The sequence below is a fragment of the Tupaia chinensis genome, unplaced genomic scaffold (assembly GCF_000334495.1).
Source record: "Tupaia chinensis unplaced genomic scaffold, TupChi_1.0 Scaffold144165_1, whole genome shotgun sequence".
NCBI classification, from domain to species: Eukaryota; Metazoa; Chordata; class Mammalia; order Scandentia; family Tupaiidae; genus Tupaia; species Tupaia belangeri.
In genome coordinates, this window is record NW_006204021.1 from 151,697 (window position 1) to 167,194 (window position 15,498).

The 15,498-nt window shown below is 39.6% G+C and overlaps 1 protein-coding gene across 9 annotated transcripts in view; it reads right to left on the bottom strand.

Annotated features, from left to right (window-relative positions):
• Nucleotides 1-15,498, bottom strand: part of LOC102484314 (G-protein coupled receptor-associated sorting protein 2) — a 93,813-nt gene that overhangs the window by 33,213 nt on the left and 45,102 nt on the right. For 3 of the 9 annotated variants that reach the window (XM_006166063.3, XM_006166062.3, XM_027767297.1), the window contains exon 1: nucleotides 13,334-13,553. The exons of the other annotated variants lie outside the window; for them this stretch is intronic. The gene's annotated coding sequence lies outside the window, so the exon portion shown is untranslated. Of the gene's footprint in view, nucleotides 1-13,333; nucleotides 13,554-15,498 lie in introns of those variants that run through there. 9 annotated transcript variants of the gene reach the window in all.

The window sequence follows — 15,498 nt, forward strand, 5'->3', positions numbered from 1 at the left end:
CAACCACCCATAGAAGAGAAAACCTTTTTGAGAGCCTAGGAGTCTGGCTGAGAGGTTCCAGCTCTCTGATGGAGCAAATATTCTAGTAATAAATGCTTTAAAGAAGGTAAGAACAATTTCACTTTACCTACATTACTCTTCTGCACAGGTGGTACAATTCAGTACAAGAGACCTCAGCCTGTAATTTCTCCCACAGGGGAAATTGGGAACAAAGTGAGTGCCCGGCTCACTTTTTTCTCATGGTTGGCCTTGGAAGAAGCCAAAGAGGTCCACTTCTGTCCCATCTCACGCATTACCATGAGAAGATCAGCACAACTGAATGCTCTGGGAAAGGTATGTCAGGGACTCTCAGCAACTGCTGCACAGATATGTTGATATCTGACCACTGATCCTACTAATGAACTTAGGGATTCCATCAAGAATTCCACCTATAAACCCTGCAGGATGCCTCACCTGTAGTACCCTCCCAACTAGCTGATATAACTCCCAAGTACTCTGCATGCTTCTCCCCCCATTGCTGGCACCCTGCACTCACCCATAGATGGTGTGCATGAGCCTTCAGAGATAGCATATTGATACCAGATGGTCAACTTGACTCCGCTAGATTGGGAGAAAGTATGCAACCTTGACATTTAAAAGCAATGCCCTAGAGAAATTAAATGGGAGACTCTCAGTACCTGGCCTGGCAGTGTGAGATCAAGAGACAGTATGCAATCCCAAGACTTCTTCCATGCACAGAATGAGAAGCCTGGGGAAGATATATCCATAGAAAATATTTGAGAGACCTTTAAAATATCTAGCCAGGCTCACTAGTGAAGATTCTTCTTAAAGATTTTTCTTTGGTAAAGAGTGGAAGAGGTGACTGCTTCTTCAAATGCGAAGAAAGAAACATAAGGCTTCAAGGAACATGAAGAATCAAGGACACAGATACCACTAAAGGAACAAAATAAAGTTCCAGTGTCTCATGCCAAAGAAATGGAGATTTACAAATTGCCTGGTAAAAGATTCAGAGCAATCTTTAAAAAGCATGAGGAGCTACAAGAGAACACAGTAGCTAAATGAAATCAGGACATTGCTGAACTCCCACGTCGTTGACTGCAGTTCAAGACCCAGACCTGGTGGTTTGAAACTCACACTGGATGCATGTGTGTGTATGTCCAATATCTTGAGAGGTAGATGGAGGAAATGAACTGTGGCATGGCCATCCCCCCTAGGGATGATTTCTCACTTGGTGTCACTCTGCCTCTCTCTTGGCTCTCTAATGAGCACATGAACCCTATAGCAAAAGTCTCTCAAAACACCAAAAAACTGTAAGGTACAATAATTTGTTAACGGATATACAATATAAAAAGATGTATACTGTGACATCAGTATATTGTAACATTTGAAATGTGGAGATAGAAAAGTAAAAGCACAGAGTTATTAAATGTGATTGAACTTAAGTTCTTATCAGCTACAATCAATAACAATATTGCTATGAGAAACATCAAACTAGAAATCAATAGGAGGAATCTTTTAAAAACACACAGACATGTAGAAATTAAAAGTACACTCCTGAACAACCAATAAGTTAGATTAAATAAAAAGAGAAATAAAAAAATGTTTAGACAAGCAAAAATGGAAACACAACATGCCAAATTTTTAAGATAAAGCAAAAGTAGTCCTAAGAGGATAAATGCCTACATAAAGAAAAATGAGGGAACCAGCAGTTAGCGTAATGGCTATGTCGCTGGACTCCCATGTAGTCGACCGCGGTTCACGTCCCGGACCCGGTGGCTTAAAACTCATGCCGGGCGCGTGTGCGTGCGTGCCCAAGATCCCGAGAGGAGAATGGAGGAGAAGGGATTGCGGCATGACCATCCCCCCTGGGGCGTGATTTCTCACTTTCTGTCTCTCTGTCTCTCTCTGTCTGTCTGGCAAGCGCATGCACCCTATAGCAAAAACCTCCCCCCCCCCAAAAAAAAAGAAAGATTTCAAATGAGCCATCTGGCTTTACACTTGATAGTATGAGAGAAGAGCAAATTAGGAACAAATATAGTTGAAGCAAGTAAACAATAAAGATCAGAGCATAAATTTTTAAAATGGGGACAAAAAAAGAGAAAGGGTCAAAGAAACTAAGTTATTTTTTAAAAAATAAATAAAACTGACAAACTGTTAACTATACTAAGCAAAAAAGAAAGAAGACTCAAAGAAATCAGAAATGAAAGAGATATTATAATTGATATCACATAAATACAATAGCTCATAAGAGACTATTATGAACACTACCAACACATTGGATAATCAAGAAAAAATAAAGTCCTAAACATATACCATCTACCAAGGCTGAAAATGATTAAGTAGAACATGTGAACATACTGGGAACCAGCAGTTAGCGTAATGGCTATGTCGCTGGATTCCCATGTAGTCGACCGCGGTTCACGTCCCGGACCCGGTGGCTTAAAACTCACGCCGGGCGCGTGTGCGTGTGTGCCCAAGATCCCGAGAGGAGAATGGAGGAGAAGGGATTGTGGCGTGACCATCCCCCCTGGGGGGTGATTTCTTGCTTTCTGTCTCTCTGTCTCTCTCTGTCTGTGTGGCGAGCGCATGCGCCCTATAGCGAAAATCTCTCCAAAAAAAAAATAAATGTGAACATACCCATAACAAGAATACTGAATCAGTAATCAAAAGCTTTTCAACAAAACAAAGCTCAGGAATTGATGGATTCACTGGCAAATACTACCAAACATTTAAAGAAGTAATACCAATACTATTTTTTTCTGATTTTTATTTGAATTTTTATTATAACTTATACATTTAATCACTATACATCATTTAGATTGTAAAGAGACTTTACCCAGCATGATCTACACCTCAGTCCAGCCCAGTTGAGAATACTATACATGTCTTCATCAACAGATAATAAATCATATCTGTGTCCCACAAATGTCTTACCTATTTTTTCCCCAAATTTCCTTTCCTACCTTCTTCCCCTCCCACACTCTCCTTCCACTTTGTCTCTAGTGTTCATAAGAATTAGCAATTTTTAATGCTTTTATGTCCTATAGTCTTTCAGTCTCTACCATAGTGTGTGGAAAGTTGGTGTATGTTAAGTGGAGACATACAATGTCTCTCTTTCATAGTCTGACTTGCTTCACTCAGCAACAAATCTTCTATATCCGTGCACTTCCTATCAAATTCCCAGACCTTGTTGTTTTTTATGGCTGAGTAGTATTCCATGGAGTATATGTGCCACATTTTTTCAATCCATTCATCTGTTTGTGGACATTTGGGTTGGTTCCATGTCTTAGCAATCAGGAATAATGCTGCCAATGAATATAGATGTGCAAGCACTTTTCCAGTAATACTGATACTCTTAAACTCTTCCAAATGACTGAAGAGGAGGGAATATTGCCAAACTCATTTTATGAGGCTAGCATTACCCTGACACCAAAAGTCAAGTGGAACTAATCAAATGAAGGAGCTGATATGCTTTATATGCAAGCCATATGATCAGCTTTATGATAATTGGGATATTTACCTACTGATTATACCTGTTACCATCGTCACCCACGATATATGTCTGTTACCCAACTCGTAGTAAATGCTGTGGTTAAAGGGGCACCTTTTTTTTTTTTTTTTGAGAAGTTTTCACTATAGGGCACAAGACAGCGAGACACAGAGAGCCAGAAAGCGAGAAATAAACCTCAGTGGAGCTTTTTTTTTGAGAAGTTTTCACTATAGGGCACAAGACAGCGAGACACAGAGAGACAGAAAGCGAGAAATCACCCTCAGTGGAGATGGCCACGCCACAATCTTTTCCCCTCCATTCTCCTCTTGGGATCTTGGGCATGCATGCACATGTGCCTGGTGTGAGTTTAAGCTGCCAGGTCCAGGACTCAAATCACAGTTGACTACATGGGTGTCCAGCGACATAGCCATTATGTAATCTGCTGGTCCCAAAGGGACACCTTTTACATATTGACTTTATTATCGCAAAAACTGAAGAACTGTTCAGAAAGCCTTTCAGCCACTGTGGAAAGCAATTTGGCTGCTCCTTGTTAGTTACATATAAATATAAATATAATCATATGGTCTCAGTATATCTGAGTGAGATATGAACACTTCATGGGAAAGGGAGGTGATTTTTTAAAAATTATTTATTTTTACTGTTATTATTATTTTTTAGTTTGACTGGAGACAGACAGAGAGATAAAGCAAGAGAGCAAGCTGCCAGGTCCAGGACTCAAACCACAATCGGTATGTGGGAGTCCAGTGTCTTAACCATCATGCCACCTGCCGGCCCTGTGGGAGGTGATTTTTTTAAATGTCTAAATATCCTCCTTGGAAGGGTGAGAAATATCAAGCACTGTAATTTCAACATGTCTTTTTCAGTTGTGTGCCAAGTGTACAGTGAACAATGTTATCTCACAATTTCATATACTTAACTTTTGTACATGTGATACAGCTTTTTTTTTTGGGGGGGAGGCTTTTTTGCTATAGGGCATGTGCGCTTGCCAGAAAAAGAGAGACAGAGAGACAGAAAGCAAGAAATCACCCCCCAGGGAAGATGGGCATGCCGCAATCCTTTCTCCTTCTTTCTTTTCTCAGGATCTTGGGCACACACACACACACACACGCCCAGCGTGAGTTTAAGCCACCAGGTCCAGGACTTGAACCGTGGTCAACTACATGGTAGTCCAGTGACATAACCATTATGCTAACTACTGGTCTCATGATATGGCTTTTAAAGCTCTTTATAAAATTTTTGGAAGTATTAGTGTGTACTGATTTGCAAGAGCTATCTTATAACACGTTAGGTGTATTAACAGTTTATTATACATATTGCTATGCAGACACTATTTTATGTAGCCAAATCCCTTAATGTCTTTTGTATTTTTTCCTTTCATTGTCATATATAGGAAGATCACTACCATGCCAATATCATATACATTCTTATACAAAGGACATGAAATCCTTTTTTTTTTTTTTTGGAGAGGTTTTTGCTACAGAGGGAGCATGTGTGTGCTAGAGAGAAACAGAGAGAGACAGGGAGAAGGAACGTGAGCAATCACCCCTCGGTGGGGAGGGCCACGCTGCAATCCCTTTTCCTCCATTCTCCTCTTGGGATCTTGGGCACACACTTACATGTGCCCAGCATGAGTTTAAACCACTAGGAACTGCAGTAGACTACATGGGAGTCCAGCGACATAGCCATTACGCCAACTGCTGGTCCTGGACATGAATTCCTTTTATAACAAATGAGAAAAGAGATTTTTCAAAGAGTTAATCTCATCTGATTTTACTAGGTATATGTTTTGAGTAGAAATATGTATTATGTCCTATAATATTTAGGAATATATTTTTATATATTAATATGCATTTATTTCCTATAATTATACTGTTGCCACAATATTTTTATACTATTTCTTCACATTCTCGATTCAAAATGTCATCTTTTTAAATTGTTTCTGCAATGAGCCTGTATTTTCATGACTTCTGTTTTCAATTGCGTCTGTTTTTATTTATTTTGAATATTGGTAACACTTTAATAAATCAAGAATATCAGAGCTGGTGGATTTCTATGTGGAGTTACTTTCTTTTTTCTGGAGGGTTCAGATTTCCCATGAAGTAATGCTCTTTCTCAAAGTGAATCCATGGACTCTTCTCTCACAGGTGGCAAACTGTAACCAGTTCTCAAAGACATAAGAAGCTTGCATCATTATGTAAATGTGTTCACTGATACTTTCATCAAGAAAAATTCACTATGAAAATAATATGTAATTTGGTGTCGGTCAATTCTGGCACTAATTCCTTTTTTTTAAATTTTGGACTAGCACTTTGAGAAGCATCATTCAAGAGTGATCACACATTCCAACTTTACAACTAAATTTTACACATTTAAATGACTATGAAACACTTTTTACTTCTCAATCCAAATTACTTACTTGGCCTTCTGATTTTAATTTTATTTTTAAAGAATTATGTATTTAATTTTATTTATTGTCATTATCATCATTATTATTTTAATTTGCTATAGGGCATATGTGCCCACCAGAGAGAGAGAGAATGAGAAAGCAAGCCGCCAGGTCTGGGGCTCAAATGTAGTGGGTTATGTGGGAGTCCAGCTCCCTAACCATCATGCCACCTGCTTACTCCCTGATTTTAATTTTAATGTCCTCAAAGTCTGTATACAGTGAGAGAATCCACTAGATGCTATTATTTTAGTGCCGTTCATGTTATTATTTCACCTTATGAATTAACAAATTGATATTCTAAATATTGTAAATCATTAGACATTGTTTTTTTTGGGGGGGGGAGGATTTTTGCCATAGGGCGTGTGCACTCACTAGACAGAGAGAGACAGAGAGACGAGACAGAAAGTGAGAAATCACCCCCTAGGGGGGATGGCCACGCCACAATCCCTTCTCCTCCCTTTTCCTCTCGGGATCTTGGGCACGCACGCACATGCACCAGGTGTGAATTTTAAGCCACCGGGTCCAGGACGCAAACCATGGTCGACTAGGTGGGAGTCCAGCAACATAGCCGTTACGCTAACTGCTGGTCCCGAGTATGCATGTGTTTGAGGAGAGAGGGAAGGAGACAAAGCACTCCCCAATGGAGCATGGTAACACCACAATCACTTCTCTATTTCTCCATCCTGTCAGGATCTGGGGCACACACATGCACACCTGGCATGGTCTTCAAGCTGACACGCTGGGTTTCAAACCACACAGTGAGCCATGTGGGAACTGGCTCCCTGAACTACTTGGCCACAGAGCTGGCCCAGTTATTGTTTACTTTTTAAAAATCTATCAAAGTATTGAGCACTACCATGGATGGCTTCTTGAGAACACCCAGCAGATCTGATAACACAGAGACACATCTTTTGCCCTGACAAACAGCCTTTCCCATTTTGAAACTCCAAGAGAGTTCTTTTTAAAATTTAATTGCCAGAGGGTATGAATGGAAGGGAGGGAAGAAAGGAGGGGAGAGAGAGAGACCTCCAATGTGACATGGTCATGCCATAATCCTCTTTTATCCATTTCTCCATCCTGTCAGGATTTGGGGCATGCACAGGCACACACCTGGTGTGTTTTTCAAGCCATAGCTGATGAGATTCAAACCACAGTTGGATAAGTAGGTTCTGGCTTCCTTTGCACAGGACTTAACCATCGCACTACTGGGTCAGCCCTCCAAAGAGTGTTTTGAGGGAATTACATAATATGGATGTCCCTTATCACCAATAAATCTTATGGATGGGATACAAATATAAAATAAAAACATTAACTGGAGACTCTAACCATGTATGTGAGTTATGGATATAACATCTCAAATAATTCACAATGCTTATTACGTACTGCAGTAAGCAAACTCATGTATCTATAATACTAGAGAGGAGTTAGCTCAAAAACATGTGAGCTCCATATATTCCAGAGGAGACATGAGAAATGGTTGGAAAAGGAGCATATTCTTTAAAAAATGATACTGATATTATGTTTATAGAGCCCATTTCCATTTTCTTTTACATGTCAGAAGTCAAAATTCAGGGCCGGCAGGTGGTGTGGTGGTTAAAGGGTGCCGGACTCCCACATAGCTGACTACAGTTCATGTTCAAGTCCCAGACCTGCTGGCTTACTTTCTCACTCCCCCCTACCTACTCTGTCCTTCTCTGGTCAAATTAAAAATAGATAGATAGATAGATGATAGATATAGATAGATAGATAGAGTTAAAATTTTAGAAAATGACTATTTTTAAAAAGTCAAAATTCAAATTAGGTAAATAAGTGTTTCTTGTTCTTTTCCCACCCATTTTAAAACATTAAGATATCTAATCTTCCTGGAATTTGTTCTTGTTTATCGGTATCTAACTTGTTTTTCCCAAATGATTAGATAATTATACCAACACCACTCAATGAATGTGCAAAAGAAAGTTAACATATGAGGCCCAAGACTGCTCTCCTTAGGAAGTGCTACTTGCCAAGTTAGCCCTTAGCTGAAATCTGAGAACTCATATTAAGGGAGAATCTCATCATGTTGAGAACTGATAGAGTAGATCACTGTGCCTAAACTTTGTGTGCAAATAATGTGGATTATGCTAAATACCTTCCTTCCTCCAGGAATTCTAAAATTTTTGCAAGGGCTAGGCAGAAGAGCCCTCAGTAAAAAAATTGGGGCATTAAGTCTCTAATAAGGTTTCTTAGCAGACAACATTTTATACATGTCACAATTCATTGTTGGAATTAAGTGTATCCTGTATGACTCTCCACTGGGAGAATTCTCCTGGAAGCTTAAGCCTACTTTCTTATGGACTTCACTCTCAGCATTATCTTCACCTTTACTGATTTGGCTTTATATCCTTTCACTGTAAGAAACCACAGCAATGAGTACAACTATGTGCCAAGTCTTGTGAGTCCTGCTAGCAAGTCACTGTGTGGGTGGTTTTGAGGATTCCCAGCACACTGAATATTTTACTTTTCCCACAAATCTGAACTGTCACCCTGATAGAAATGTCTATATATAAGGCCTCTATCTGTGTTCCATTTACCTTTTCCTTAATCAGTTCTACTGTTTTAATAACCACAGGTTAATAAAAAAAATTTAATTCCTGCCCACACTCCAAATTATTTTTCTTTCAAAATTGTTTGACCATTCATAGGCTTATGTGTGCACAGAAATCCATAATGATTTCTTGAACCTCTAAAAAACCTCTAAACCAAGAACCTCTAAAAGGTGAATAGGAAAAACCTACAAACACCTACTCCATTTATAAGAAAGAAAATTAAAAAAAAAAATCTGAGAATAGGTTTAACCTTAACAATATCAAAACAACAATGCACTACCACATTCTCCAATTCCACTAGTAAACAACTTAAAAATTGAGAATATATTCTGCTATGGTCATAGACACATTAAAAACTGTACCTACCAAGTTTACCATTCTTTTCTAAGATAAACTATCCTGCCCATAGCCCCAACCCAAAGGAAGAAGTCCTTGCTTAATTCTAGATCAAGGCATGATAAACAATGGACACATGGCCCAAGGATAAACAACCATAAATGAAGAAGAATCAGGAGTGTTAATGGTAGAATGTGAAGATCTTTGAATGGCTGCCTAATAAAATAGGACAGGTTTGTCACTAGAGTGAAGGAATAAAGCCATTAGGTTAGGAGGTGGGTTCAAAAGAAGGTGAGAGAGTTCAGAATTGGTGAGAGAGATCAGAAATGTCAAAATAAAAGGGTTGTGAAAGGCCTTCTAGAAAATACTTGAAAGACAGATATTTTTAAATTATTTATTTGTTTAATCTTATATATTTTTATTATTTTAATTTTTGATAGGGCATGTATACTCATTAGAGAGAGAGAGAGTCGAGAAAGAGAGAGAAAGCTGCCAGGTCCAGGACTTGAACTGTGGTCAGCCATGCGGGAATTCAGTGCCTTAACCACTGCACCACCTGCTGGCCCAACAAACAGGCATTTGACAAACAGAGCTGATAACCAGTGGACAGGAGCAAAGTAACTGACAAAGGTGGCTTCTTCAGGTACAACAAACTATGTGAATAAACAATGGTGCATCTAATGACTATAAAAAGCCCATTTTTATCTATAAAAGGGTATGTAATGTATGTTCTGCCTAAAAGGCATAAGGTATAAAAGGTCAGAGAAAAGTTCTAAGGAATCTTTAAGGTGCAAATTCTATCTTATACAAACTGCCCTGAGACTAGAAAAAGAACAAAAGCTATCCAAACTAGTTTAATGAAACTAATATTACAAAATTATAATCCAAAAACTACACAATAAAATACAGCCAATTTCATTCATGTACAAGAATTAAAAAAAAAAACTAGCAAGCCGTATCCAGCAACATATTGAGAAACAATAATATCAACAGAGATGCTGTGATAGAATGTCTAGGAGATAGGCATATTGTAGATAAATATACCCATAATTATTGTAAGATATTTCAGCATCCTCTTTCAATAAGAAATAAAGACAGAAAAAGATAAAATAGAAGATCTAAAAATCATGGGACCAGCAGTTGGCATAATGGCTATGTGGACTCCCACGTAGTCGACCACGTTTTGCATCTCGGACCCGGTGGCTTAAACCTCACACTGGGCGCATGTGCGTGCCTGCCCAAGATCCCGAGAGGAGAATGGAGGAGAAGGGATTGTGGTGTGGCCATCCCCCCTGGGGGGTGATTTCTCACTTTCTGTCTCTCTGTCTCTCTCTGTCTGTCTGGCGAGCACACGCGCCCTATAGCGAAAAACCTCTCCAAAAAAAAAAAAATATATATATGAACCAACTAGACTAATGGGCTTTTATAGAACAATGTGTACAACAACAGAAGAATACTCATCTTCTACAAGTGCACATGAATAGTTATTAAGAGAGAAAATATTCTGAGCCATAAATATAGTCTCAATAAATTAAAAGGATTCAAATGATACAAAGTATGTTCTCTGAAAACAAAGGAACCTAATTAAAAATCAGTAACTGGAAAAGCCTCAAATACTTGGGAACTACTTGACTACTCCTAAATAATATTTGGATCAAAGAAACCAAAAGAGAAATTAGTGGGCCTGTCCTGTGGCCTGGTGTTTAAGGAAGCCGAATCCCACATGGTCAATGATGGTTCACGTCCTTGACCCAGCTGCTTGAAAAACACATGGGGGATCAGCAGATGGCATAATGGCTACGTTGCTGTACTCCCATGTGGTCGACTGTGGTTCAAGTCCCAGACCCGGTGGCCTAAACTCAAGCCGGGCGCATGTGTGTGCATGCCCAAGATCCTGAGAAAAGAATGGAGAAGGGACTGTGGCATGGCCATCCCCTGGAGGGTGTGTGATTTCTCACTTTCTGTCTCTCTGTCTCTCTCTGGTGAGTGCATGCACACTATAGCAAAAAAAAAAAAAAAAAATCACACTGAAGGTGTATGTGTGTGTGTGTGTGCGCATGCCCCAAGTCCCAAAAGAATGAAGGAATGGAGGAAAGAGGATTGTACTCCACTGAAAACTGCTTTCACCCTTTCCCTCTGTCTCTCTTTGGAAAGCACATGCACACCTGGCAAATAAAACAATAACAACAAAAGAGAAATTAGTAAGTTATTTCAACTCAAGAAAAAAAAAAATGCAGTATATCAAAATTTGTAGGATGCATCTAATACAGTATTAGACTGAAATTTATATTGATAGTATATAGGCATTTTAGCCTGTATTAGGAAAGAAAGGTCTCAAATCAATGACCTCAGTTTATACTTTAAAAGTAACTATCAGGGCGAGCAAGTGGCATGGTGGTTAAGGCACTGAACACTTCCACATGGCCAACCACGGTTCAAGTTCCTGACCTGGTGGCTTGCTTTCTCACTTTCTTTCTCTCTGTGTGTCTTTCTTTCTCTGGTAAAATGAAAATAAATGAATGAATAAATAAAATTAAATAAAAATAATTCTTTTAAAAAAGTAAGTATAAAATGTAGAGTAGCTTGAACACCAAGTAAACAGCAGAAATGATAAATATGAGCAGAAACCAATAAAATGTAAAATAGAAAAACAAAGAAAATCAATAAAAGTAAAAGCTACTTCATTGAGAAGATCAATAAAATCAGTAAGTATCTAGCCAGAAATACAAAGGAAAAGGAAAAGAGGAAGAGAGAGAAGACAGAATTATTAACAACCAGAAATGAAAGAAGTGAAATCATTAGGTATCTTACAAATATTAAAGGGATAATAAGGATTTTTATTACTGTGGGGAAACAGGCACTTTCACATGTCACTGATGGGAATCAAAATTTGGAGCACCTTTTGAGAGAGAAAGTTGAGATTATCTGATGAAACTATTTATGCACTTACCATGTGACCCAGTAGCCACAATTCTAGGAATCAGTGAAGATACATCTCCAATGATACAAAAATACATTTGCACAAGCTTATTCCTTCCTGTATTCATAATAACAAAATACTATAAACAAATGTCCAAATGTAAGAGTGTGATTGAGTGAATTATGGTAGTGCCACAATGGAGTATCATGCAGCTATAAAGAATGAGAAAGATCTTAATGGATTGGCTTCAAATCCATAAAATTGCAAATAAATAGAGGTTAACAAGATTAATAGATTTCATTATTTTCTTTTTCTAAAGGACTTTAGTATTCTGTGGTTGTCTCATAACATTGAACTCTGACCAGAGGAGACCACTACAAGCAAGGGAGTACAACCAAGAATAGGTGCACATTGCATAATCCAATGCATTGTCAATAAATCAAAACAAGAAGGAGAACAAAGGGTCCACAGAAAAGAATCTGTAAAACACTCCATAAAGCAGTCTCTGTATATGGTTCCCAGAACCACTAGTCTCTGAGGCCCAAGACGTTACAGGAAATGAGCATTAGTTTAATTGACAAAAAAAAAAAATGAAAAGCTATTTGCTGATGATAATGTATATAGTAATGTCTATCTTGATTAATATGTATGGTATTTGTGCTGTAAAAAGCAATGTACACTGTAAAGATAAATGTGATTAAATGTAAAATAAAATAAGGAACAGCAACCCTTGTGTCATTATATGGGAGGGTACTATTGAAGCTACAGTGTGACTAGGCCCTTTGAAAGGGTCACATTTGGGCACATCCAGGATGCTACTACATATGGCTGAGATGCAGGAATCCTCTTGAGGACGGAGGAGTTTAGAGTATCTCAAATGAGAAATCTGCAGTGAAGGGCCCAAAATATCTAAGTTCCCTTCTGAAGTCTATGTCTCTACCCCACCCCTAGAGCTACCCAGGTTGAGGTTAATTCCTCTCTTGCATTCCCAGCCAGCTAGAGGCCTGGGGCAAAAGACAACTGTATTCCCTCTCTTCTTCTCCCTCCCCTTCTTCCACCCTCCCCCAATTTTGAGCTGGCCTCAGTCTTGCCCACTGCCTAGATACTGTCAGTAAGGCAGGCAGACAGTAGAGAATGGGTGCAGACTTGGTGCAATGAAAGCAGAATGGCCGACAGTTCCCATGCCTACCCATTCCTGATCCAGAGCCATGGTGTTCACAAGTTGTCACCTCACTTTTCTCCTCTCTGGACTCCCCTGAAGTCAATGCCATCCATAGGCCCACCCCCACACACAGAAACAGAGTCACCAAGCACTGGGCCCTCAGGAGCCTGGAGGCCCCAGAAGAGCGTTAAAAGGGCAGGAAGGAGTGGTAGGATACCAGAAATTTCGGACACTTGCACCTACTGGCTGAGGGAATGTTTCCAACACCCACAAGCACTGTCATTCTGGTCGCCTGAGAAATTCGTTTTCAGGCTAACGCGACATGGAGAGACACCCACCCACCCAGCCACCCACTTCCCGCCACTGCCCCCACCTCGGTGTGCTGACCGTCAGTCAGGCGTCTGCCTGGTCCCTTATCCCTGCAAGTAAGCACACCTAGGCCGGCCCGGGCAAGAGCTTGGTCACATGACGCCTCCCTCCGCGTCACGTGACCCTGCCGCCAGTCTGTCTGCTGCAGCCCTGCAGCCCAGATGGCAGAGTCTTGTCTGCCTCCTGTTGAGCTGCTTGCTAGAAGGATCTGAAGCTCCGGGGAGAGAGAGAGAACTGGCTTTGGAGTCAGAACTTCCAGCCCCAAGCCTGGACCTTGCTCTGCAGGAGCGCTTGACTGGCGAGGAATGCTCGGTGGGATTTTGGACACGAACTGATTTTCAATATTTTGCGTAATACTCGGGTGTCATACTAAAACACACACACGCACACGCCATCTGTCTAGCAACATACTGATAGGGAAAACATCTCATCTCAGTTCTCGCTGTCAGGATGATACCTGTTAACGTTTGTGGTTTGTGAAAGGAGACAAAATTAACACTTTGCCCTATTTCACCATAAGATGGGCACCACCACATCCCACTTTGCCCTACTTTGTAAAACCTATGCATACTAGAATAATGTGGGGAAAAAAGCACATTACACTATTATAAAAACTAGTAATAACAGGGTCACTGTGTCTAGTTCTTTTCCCTAAAAATGAAAATAACTTTGTGTATTTCCCCTTATTCTGAACTTCCTCCCCAAACCAACTTTACCACTTTGGTTTTCTCCTTTTACAACCCTTTTCATTTTATTTTATTTTATTTATTTTCAGGTTTTTGCCATAGGGCATCTGTGTCCACCAGAGAGAGACAGAGAGAAGGAAAGTGAGAAGTCACCCTGCAGGGGCCTTGGGCATGCCACAATCCCTTCTGCTCTATCCTCTCAGGATTTAGGGCAGCAGCATGCACATGGCATAATTTATTGTACATTCAGCACCTTCACCACCACACCACCTACTGGCCCCACAACCTTTGTGAATGTAAGGAAAGTGTGGAATGAACTCAGAAACTTTGGTTATTGTACAAATGATCTCTTTTAGCTATTTTCATGTATTTATTTGGCAAGCCAGTTCTTCTGAAATTGTAGTCTCTCTCTCCCTCCCTCTCTCTCTCTCTCTCTCTACTGTCCTTTTAGCTTTATTTATTTATTTGTTTGTTTGTTATTTTTAAAACATTAAGTCGCTATACATCATTTGGCTTGTAAAGATAACTGTCCTTTTAGCTTTATTTATTTATTTGTTTGTTTGTTATTTTTAAAACATTAAGTCGCTATACATCATTTGGCTTGTAAAGATAATTTACTTAACATGAAATACTTCTCAGACCAGTCCAGTTGAGAATTCTATATACATGTTATCATCAACAGGAAATAAACCATTTATGTCCCCCAAATATCATACCTCTCTATTTTTCTCCTGCTTCTCTTCTCTATAATTTTCCCTCCCCCTGCTCCCCGGTTCCGCACTTCAGTATCCATAACTATTTTCACTGATTTTATGCCCTCCAATATTTCCATCTCTACCATGGAGTGCAGACAGTGAAAATATATTAAGAGATATATACAATATCTTTCTTTCATAGTCTGGCTTGCTTCACTCAGCAATAAAAATTCCATATTTGACCACTTTGTACCAAATGCCAGGGTCTTATTGTTATGGCTGAATAGTATTCCATAGAGTCTATGTGCCACACCTTTTCAATCCATTCGTCTGTTTGTGGACATTTGGGTTGGTTCCATATCTTGGCAATTGTGAATAATACTGCAATAAACATTGATGTGCAAATGTTTTTCTGACTGAGCATTCTTCTGTCCTTTGGGTAGATAGCCAGAAGTGGGATTTTTGGATCAAATGGTAGTTCTACTTATAGATCTTTGTGGAACTTCCATATTGTTTTCCACAGTGGCTGGACCAATTTACATTCCCACCAACAGTGTAGGAGAGAGCCCCTTTCACCACAACCCCACCATTTATCACCTTTTATATTCTTAATCTTCGCCCTTCTGACAGGGGTTAGGTGGTATCTCATTGTGGTTCTAATCTGCATCTCTCTTATGATGAGAGATATTGAGCATTTCCTCATATGCTTTTTGGCTGTTTGTATGTCTTCCTTAGAGAGAGTTTTGTTCAGCTCATTTTCCCATCTTCTAATTGGGTTAGTCTTTTTT